The 9831-nt window shown below is 37.6% G+C and overlaps 1 long non-coding RNA gene across 1 annotated transcript in view; it reads right to left on the reverse strand.

Moving 5' to 3' along the window:
- Positions 1-9831, reverse strand: part of LOC123789046 (uncharacterized) — a 170692-nt gene that overhangs the window by 125790 nt on the left and 35071 nt on the right. Inside the window, exons 3-4 of the long non-coding RNA XR_015723903.1 lie at positions 6065-6260; positions 1631-1822 (exon numbers count right to left, since the gene is read on the reverse strand). This is a non-coding gene — a long non-coding RNA (uncharacterized LOC123789046). The remainder of the gene's footprint in view (positions 1-1630; positions 1823-6064; positions 6261-9831) is intronic.

The raw sequence follows: 9831 nt of genomic DNA on the forward strand, positions 1-9831 counted from the left end.
AAGGACTGTTTTAATAAATAAAGTAAATTTTATTTTATTAAATATTACACTATGTCTAGAACATGACTAGCAAAAAAGATATGCTTTATTCCGGACAGCAATCTAAAAACCTAGAAAAATATAGGCTGTACACAAATTAAATAAAGATGGAGACAATATTGTTAAAGTTATGAGAAAGGAAGATTTACACTGTGCATAGGATTTAGTATTTGTGATTTCCCCTCAAATATGAGAATTGCATTATAGGATGAAGTTGAGGAGTGAGCAATCTGTCTCATATTTCATTTAGTTGATTAAGTTTTATAGAGGAGCTAGGATTCCAATTCAATAACTCTAAGATATGTTGTTTCAACCCCTTACCTTAACAGCTTTAGTCACGTTCTTTTATGTAAGATGCTTACACAAAAAGATGATGGAAAACCAGAGTTTTGGTATAAGATCGGAGTAAATGTTAGGATATTTATAGCAGAATGTACTAATGGTTCAAATTAATTCATTCCAATGGGATGCACTTAAACAATGTCTAGCTCAGTCATAGGAAAACATTAGAAAAATATTCCTCATAAAATGAATTGAGGGTAAGTTTCCCCTCATCATCCTAAAGTATATTGTATTGTTTCTTTTTCTGAAAGTATAACATATTGTAATTTAGAGAATTAAAAAAAATCCTAACCCGTTAATATCAACCATTTGTCTTTTGTCAAACTACCCATGAATAGGATGCCCACTTACATAATAACAAGGCTCTAGAATAATCTTTTTGCAGTTTCTGTTTTTGTTTTTGGTAATGAAGTATTAATATTTCTGAGATGCACATATGACTTTAGAAATACTTCCTATTTCTTTAACGATGAGAAATTTCAGCATTTACTGACAGTGAGGTGGAAGGAATTACATTTTACATCATAAAAGTTGCTTTCTTTTCTAGAATGCAAGTGATATGAAAGATGAGGACTCTGACATGTCCTTTAAAGATACAAGGACAGAAAGTCATGCCATTTCCCTCTAATTTTAATTGTTCTAGTCAGCAACAATTTTCCAGCTCCCTGTCAAGGAAGGGGAAATGGTAAATTAAGTTCTTATGTACAAACCTGTCCCAAGACCAGAATTCTCCTGCCTTCATATAGAAACCACTGAATCATCACAGGGTTTACCTGAGTCCCATGGAGAAAACTATTCAAACTCATCCCTGGATTGCACAGGTGATCCCATCTGTCAGTCTTTTGAGACCCTTTCTGTTCTCTCTGGCCTTAATTGTTCTTTATTTTCTCTATTTTTTCTTTTGGCAAGAGAGCTGTAGTCAAGGCAAGCTGGGAACCAGAGTGTTATCAACTTGTTTGTGATGCTTTATTACCTGGCTTTCTGCTAAGCTCTAATAACAAGGAAAGGTGGTATTGGCCTGTTAATAATTAATAGCACCCAGTGCAAATGAAGTACTTCTGTCATAGGGCTTCATCAGTAAGGTCATGGTACAATAGGGGTTGCAGGTTCTGTAAGCATGAGTGGTATTTGCATATGTCAGAACAGACCATGCATGCTAACAGTACAAACACTTCACATCTGCTTCTGTTTACTCCCATGCTAACACCCCAAAGTACAGGAGTCCTGTGTTAATTGCTCAGTTACATACCGACTGTTGATGTGTTCTCCACAGAGCTTTTCATAAGTGCACTGTTGCAAATAAACTGCTAATGACTTTGCTTATTCCAGCCAACCTTTTAAGGAAATCTACAACATACATGCAGATTAATGATTCCTCTATTTAGCAGTGTGTCTTGTGACTAGGTTTGCATAGAGGCAGTATCAATTAAGTAGCAATTATCTGCAAAGTGGAAAAAAATAGGGAAGATATAAATAAGTAATGAGTGTGATGCTAAAATCTCCGAGAACAACTAGAATTGAACTCTGAGGCAAGGGCACTGACTAGTGAACACTTTTTTCCCATCTTTTCTTATAACTAAATCCCATAGAGTCCCCATGAAAACCAAAATGAGAACAGACACTTAAATAATTTTTTATATTTGATTTTCAAGACAACCACTATTTTGAAACAGCCAAGAAACAAGAAAATAGGGTTGAACGTAAACATCATTAACAAGACAGTTTATTTAAAAAAAAAAGAAAAAATTGGCCCTTTTAATGTTTATTTTATGAAAGGATCTGACTAAAACATATCAGATTTTCTATGTATCTTATCAACAGGGGTCAGCACAGAGCCCCAATTTATCCCTCTATTCTTGTCAAGCAATGGCCTTTATCAGCACTTCATAAAACTTATCTGGAAAATTCTGCATTAACTGGCTCTAAAGAAAAAGACCAAGCTGAGGATATGCATAACACCTAGATTGGTGGGGTTAGTAACAAACTTTATAAAATCTACTTTCATTTACTAGTCTTGGTTTGTGACAACCATGTAGGTTCTTTCAACTCAGGCTCCTCTCAGGAGATAGAGAGGCAGAGACCACTGTGTCCCTGCAGGGCAAAGGATGGAACCACTTGCTTGTGGTCCTTATTAACAAAGATGTTTGACCTCTCTTTTCCCTCAACAGCAACAGACGGGGCAGATGTGAATTAAAGCAGAGAGCCAAATGTTTAAAGGTTTCTCCAGATGATCTAGAGCCCAACAGTTCCTTTGATGGCTTTTTTTTCCCTCAAGGCTGAGTAGGATAGGTCAAAAAAGAAAAAAAAAAAAAACCTATAGCAATCGTATTTTCTAAATCCTAAATGAAGACAAATGGTTTGACAAATATATATGGAGAAAGACAATTAGAAATGTGAAAGGTATTGGCTAGAAAACGGTAAGACTCTGTGATAAAAATACCCAATAAAACAGAAGTTTATGGAACAACGAAATATATTTTGCTGCAGTACTCCAATCCTAAGTAAAGCTCCCAGCTGCTGGGCTGCTCTTCTCCATCTGGTAAGGCAGGAACTGTGGAGGCCACTGAGGTTGGTGAAGAAAATCTTTAAGATTTTCTTAAAGAAAACCTGCTGTGAGATTAGCTGTTGTACCTTCAGATCTGCCCAGACATTCATGTTGAGGCCACACTAGTGCCCAGGCTACTCCTAGCCAATGAATAAGCATGACAGGGGCACCAGAGCCAGGATATTTTTGTCCAGTGCAAATTTCCTCTAATGTGAAATTTTGTTCAAGGACTGCATATTGCCTTGACTGAGACTTCTCAGAGATGCTCTGCAGTCTGGAGCACACACCATTCCCTCCTCCTTCCTTCCTGTTCTCTGTCCAGAGGTACCAGAACTACATTGCAGCCCAAAGGCTCTCCTCATGTTTCCTTCTCCCTTTCCCCTTTAACTTTCACAAATGTTCCCTTTAATATTTGCTGTAGGTTCAGGCTCATATAGGTGCATTATTTTCTTGTAATTGAAAAGCTTGTGGACAACTGGAGGTACCCATTCCGTTATCTGTAACTGTTTGCGCCCAATGATCTCATCAGGGTGGTGAGATTGAGCGTGGAGCCTGCTTAAGATACTCTCTCTCCCTCTGTCCCTCCCCAGCTCCCTTGCTCACAAGCACATGCACTCTCTCTCTCTCTCTCAAAAAAAAAAAAAAAAAAAAGAATATGGTACATCTACTTTATATAATATACTAAACTCCATTTGGGGTACTCCACAGTAACTATGCAGCAAAACCCAAACGTGCATGCAAAGCAGGATAGAGGCTCACAATTTTTGCCAAAAATACATCTAGATCATGCCAGGAATTATCTCTAAATATATTATAAAACAAACAAACAAAAAATAAAGTGAAGGTTTTTGGTTTTCGGAACCTTATGGATTTGAGAATTGTGAACTATTTATCTTTTATACTATTACTAAAAGTTTCCTTTACTATCAGATTCATAATTTCCCCCTCTTTATATTATTCATCTGTTAGATCCTAATCCAATGGTTCTCAAGCTTCAACATCAATAAGGATCTCCTAGGGATAGTTTTCAACTCTCAATTTTTTATTCAGTAGGTCTAGTATAAGGCCTAGAAATCTGCATTTTAACAAGCTGGTCAACCCCATCCTCACCTGTGATCCTGATACAGAAAGTTTTGAGATTCAAACTTTGAAAATACTGTTCTAGACTTTGGGTTCACTTTTCACTATGGTAAACTACTACTATCACTAGTTCCAGGTTTAATCTCATGGATTTTTGAGACTCATGGTTTTTTAAACATAAAACCAGCTAACCAGCTTATTCTCTTATTCTTCCTCTTTGATTCCAGCTCTAGTTTTGTAGCTAGGTCATACAGCCATTCATTTCCTAGTCCTAGTGTGGTATTCATCAATAACTCTTCAGGGATATTTATCTTGGAATGACAGGAGTTAGCTTTTTTTTTTTTTTTTAACTGAAATAGAGTTGAATAGTTGCTACTTATCTTTGAGTATCTGTCTCACCAGAGTATCAGCTTTGAGCTTATAGAATTATGCAGGGGGTCCCCCATTCCCATGAAAGTGGAGTTTTAAGGATGGAAAACTATAGATAACTCTATTGGGTAAAGTAATCCGCGATAGGAATAGCAGGACAACTGGCATAAAATGTATTTGTAAGTGTACTCTCATCTCAGTACTACTTTTAGCTTGGTTCTCCTGCAGGACCAGTTTTCTTCTGAACTAGTAAAACAGTTGTATTTCTAAAGGTTCCTTTCCCTTTCCAAAGATATTCTTATTTCTATTTTAAGTCGAGTGCTTCCGGAAACTGGAGACTAATCAGACTGTAATGGAATATGTTAAGAGGAGAGGTTAAGGAAAAAACCAATGTCTATAAAAGAGTCCAGGTATTTATTTGGATAATATGTTTACTGCCAACAAATATTTGCTCACCTCTGATTTGGAATTTAAAGTCCTCTGCTAAAAACAGCTTGAATGGTCATTAATATTAATATTAACATTAACAAGGGGAACACAAGAAAACCTAAGTTCAAAAACATCCTTTAAAGTACAGGAATACCATTATTTCTACGGGTTTCATGATTATCAAACTGGGGAATATGACATTTTGCTAGAATTTAACTGGAATTAGAGGTTAAATATGGTATATATCCCTAGTGAATCAATTTTAAGAAAATGTTAGAAGAAACTAGTAATTTTTATGCTAAAATAAATAGAGACATTATGGTATAGAATACAAAGTATGTGTGCTTTAATTAGTAAAACACACACTTACTAAGAAATACCATTAAAAAAATGCCTCTTTAGACTAAGACCTCATAACCTACAGAGGTCTGTCTTCTTTCTCAGTGATTCAGGGTAAGTTGGTGGGAAAGTTTAGAAAACACTACAGTTGATTGTGACACGTGTGGTTAGGTATTTCCTGTAAAGCACGTAAACGTGCCTACTTTATTATTCTAGTGCCTGCCCCTGGATTCTCCATCTCAACTTGCAATATATGGAGTTGAAAACTGTATGAAAATCGTGTGTTTTAGTTGTGCTACCAAGGATATGCAACAGGATGTTAAAATTGAACTATTTCTGACTCTGTTTTGGCTAAAGCCCCAAGACAATATTTGCCAACTATTCCACACTCTAAAGTTAGACCACCTATGTAGGACTTGCAAAGAAATACAGGAAATAGAGAAGGAACCCACAAGACCCTTTTCCCCCTTCAGGTAACAACCTAGAGGAGGCCAGCTGGGGCTGAGGAGAAGCTCTAACTTAGATGAAGTTTGATCTTACACGGACTAGACATTTTAATTGCTGAAATGAGACTTTCCTTTTGTGACGAGAGGTGATCAGAGGACTTTTTATTACCTAAGAGTGACCAAAAAGTCACAGGATTTCCTCTCAATTTCATCTGAGTAGCAGAGCAAAAAACCCTACAGAGTGGGTCTGAGGGGCAGTGGAAGGAAAATAAAGTTTTTTTCTTTTTTTACTATATGCCTGTGACTGAGACATGAATTAGGAAGAAAAAAGCAGTATAAGAAAATGTTTAAAAATTTCTACTGATTCTTTTCTTTTTGTTTGCTTTAAGGGGCTATAATGCTTGCTTTTATGAACATTAATCTTTTACCAAAACAGGACTTTTCCTTTCCACTTTACAACAGTTTCTCTGCTTACCTCTGCTACACGTCGAGAATTCATTCTCCATTCAATGCTGTTCTTGGTGTTCATTTTATCCATATTTCACTTGCTTTAAAATATTGGAAAGATATTGTGTATCATCTTCTATAGGTTCCATCCACATTTTCCCATCTGATGATGCTGAGATAACTTTCTGATTTCATGGGAAGTGTTTCCCAATTTCTAGAAACAGCTTAAGCAGAAAACAGCAGAGAAGATTACATTGTAAAAGAACAGACAAATAAATAAATACTGGTTATAACTTCCCCAAAAAGTGTTTATCACTTGGTCTACAAATTCCTGACCTGCTTACCAGTTTACCTAACCAGGAGAAATAGACTAGAATCCAGGATATATAAATCAACCCAGTCCTCTTATTATGAGAACTCTACCAAATCATAGGACATTTTCCCAAAGTGAGTAAAGAAAATTCATTTTACCATCAAGGAAATATTTTTTCTAGGGAAGTCTTAATTATATGAGAATTATCTTACTCTCTAAAACCACAGACATAGATTCACACTGAGATTGAGCACCTATTACATGTTAGGTAGGCACTGTGCTGGGTTCTGGCCACATGCTAATAATGAGTGGATGGTTCCTGATCTCTAGATACCCTCAAAGGGTAGAAAAGAAAATATACATAAGTAAATTAATACTTAGAATTATATATATGATAAGAAGATATATAAAAGATAAAATGAGACATGACCATAGGAAAGAGCGTTATCTCTGTAAGGAAGTCAGGGGGGCATCCTGGTCAAAGGTCAGGTCAGCACTGGCTTTTGACGAATAACCAGGAGATGATGGGAACCTTAAAGAGCAGAAAGTGCAGACACCCACATGCAAAGCAGTGTGGTATGTTCAGAAATCCCATTAGCAGGATGCAACAGCTGGAACATTAAGTACACGTGGATAGGAGTGATTAGGGCCAATAAAGGAGGCTAACATGGTGGGAAAGGGCAGGTGATAAAAGAACTTTGCTAAGGAACTTCATCTTGAAGGCAAGAGAAAGTCAGTCAAGGATTTTATGTGAGTGAGAGAGATGAGCAGATCAGTGATTTAAAAGAATTCATGTAGTTAAAAATAAGACATGAAGTAGAGGGTAGGGAAGCTTACACATAAAAAGAAACCAGATGCCTAGGGGCAGAGGAAGTAGAGAGGAGAGGAAGAACAAGAGAGAGATTTTAGAGGAAGAGAGGGAGGGAAAGAAAGAGAGAAAAGAGGAAAGGGGAGAGAGAGCTGCAAACAAGAAGATGGGAAATTGTAATGCAATTAAAGAAATAATTTGCTTGAAATTTTGGAAGCTAGGTGTATTAGGCAGAATAATGCTTCCCTTCCCTGCTCCAAGAGGTTCCATTCTAATCACTGGAACCTGTAAATATGTTACCTTACTTGGTGAAAGGGACTTTAATGTAATTAAGTTAAGGATTTTCAAATGCAGAGATTATCTTGGCTTGGCCAGGTGGCCCACTGTAATCACAATATAGTCACTCAAAGTTTTTCTCTGATAGTTCTCACATCTGCGTCTGTTGACTTCTTTATGTCTTGGAAAGGTTTTATATTTTTCTGCTTTTGGGGGCATTACTTCTTAAAATTGAATTCCAGACTAGTTATGTATAAAAGAATACTAGAAACCAAGGTAAATAATACTTATGTTCAGAAATCATTCATTTCTCCTTTCATCAGTGGTTAATGTGGGCTTGATTCAATGTGGTCAGTGGTGTACCTGGATTTCCTTGCACAGGATTCAAATTATTCCAGTAGTAGACACCTACACCCTGTGTTTAGTGTAGGGGCTGCGGTTGCCCAAAGTTTTTCTGTATTACTGCTCTATAGTCAGGTTTTCCTGCACACCTGTGTCACCTATTTATCTCCTTGCTCTTGCCCTCCAAAGATAGAGACTGTTGTTGCTTGTTACTCAAGCACTAGTGTATGGCTCTATGGAGGGAGAGGTGGTTTCTACATGTCCTCCATCCTCAATGTTACATAGGGCTGTACCCTGGAGCCTTAGGGTGGGGCTTTTTCAGGGTTCTAGTTCCTCATCCAGTGGCAAACAACTCCCTCCTTCTTAATCAGCTATAACAGAATGCTATAGGATTGGTGGCTTATAAACAACAAATAGTTATTTCTGACAGTTCTGGAGGCTGGGAAGTCCAAGATTAAGGTGTTGGCAGATTCAGTGTCTGTTCAGGAATTGCCTCCTGTTTCACGGATGGCTGTCGTTTTATTGTGTCTTCACCTGGGGGTGTTGGTGAGGGAGTGCTCTGGGGTCTCTTTTATAGGGGTACTAGTTCCATTCATGAGGGTGCTACCCTCATGATTTAATCATTCCTCACAGGCCCCACCTCCAAATTCTCTCACACTGGGTATTAAGATTTCAACATAGGAATTTTGAGGGGACACAAACATTTGGTCTACAGCATCTTCCACGCAGCATAGATTCTAGAGGGCAGGCAGATTTCTTTCTTATTTATAATAGCCTAACTGTTTTCTGTCAGTGGGGCATTTAGCAAGCAGAACTTTCCCAGCAGCCTTAGACATCTTTTTTGTACCAGTGCAGGATCCTGGGCATAAATTAATTTCCTGCTTCCCTACTAGCAAAAGACGGTTTTTCCTAGGATCAGTGGAGATGGCTGGAGGCAGGTCAGTTTTTCTACCCTCTTCACACTCAGTTGCAGCTGAATTTTTCCTGGAACAGGGAGGGAGTGAAGAGATTTTCCCACCCCTGCCTAGCAGTAACACTGGGTTTTTAAGTACAGTTGACTCTTGAACAATGTAGGGGTTAGGATTACTGATCCGCATGCAGCCAAAAATCTGCATATAACTTTTGACTCCCCCAAAACTTAACTACTAATAGCCTATTGTTGACCAAAATCCTTATCAATAATATAAACAGTTGACCAACACATATTTTGTACATTCTTAAAGTAAGCTAGAGAAAAGAAAATGTTATTTAAAAAATCATAAGGAAGAGAAAATACATTTACAGTACTGTACATATATTTATTGAAAAAATCCAGGTATAAGGAGAACCACAGATTTCAAACCCATGGCTGTTCAAGGGTCACCTGTAGTGTACACCACTTCTGCCTATATTCTACTGGCCTGAACCCAGTCAGTTAGTCACATCTACCTTGAAAGGGGAGAGCTGGGAAATGTAGTCTCCTGTGTACACAAGAGGAAAATGAAACAGTGTGATAAACACATAAACATTGTCTCAGCCTTACCATGATAACGGGAAAGGGACTAAATTGAGGACTCCCCACAGTTTTCAATCTCCTTAGCTTTGTAACCATGACTCTGAATAGTCTGGCATCTGTCTACATCTCCAGCTTTATTTTCTCCCACATCCCACACATATCCTGTGGTGCAGGATAACTGTTTTCACTTATCTAAAATACTGTGCTCTCGAGCTCTTTGCATATGCTTTTCCCCCTTTCTTCACTGAGTTTTCCTGTCTATATCATAACTCCAGGGAACATTCTCCAGCCTTTCTTCTGTGACCCTATAAATTTCTGCATTTTTCTATTCTAGCAATTAGCAGGCTGTAGTATAATTGATTATAAGTTCTTTGCAGATAGGTCAGGAAAATGCAGAGACACGAGGGTGGGTAGGAGATTTCATTTTCATTCAAGATGCTATAGGTCTAGTTGTCTGAGAGCAATCTGTATACCTAACACTCACTACAGTATTTACTCACCTCCCCTGTTTCTCCTGTTCTCTCATTCTCTTTCTTTTATATACACTGCTATTCATTAAAT

This window comes from Ursus americanus, chromosome 3 (genome assembly GCF_024610735.1).
Source record: "Ursus americanus isolate L20-20 chromosome 3, mUrsAme1.1.p, whole genome shotgun sequence".
NCBI lineage: Eukaryota > Metazoa > Chordata > Mammalia > Carnivora > Ursidae > Ursus > Ursus americanus.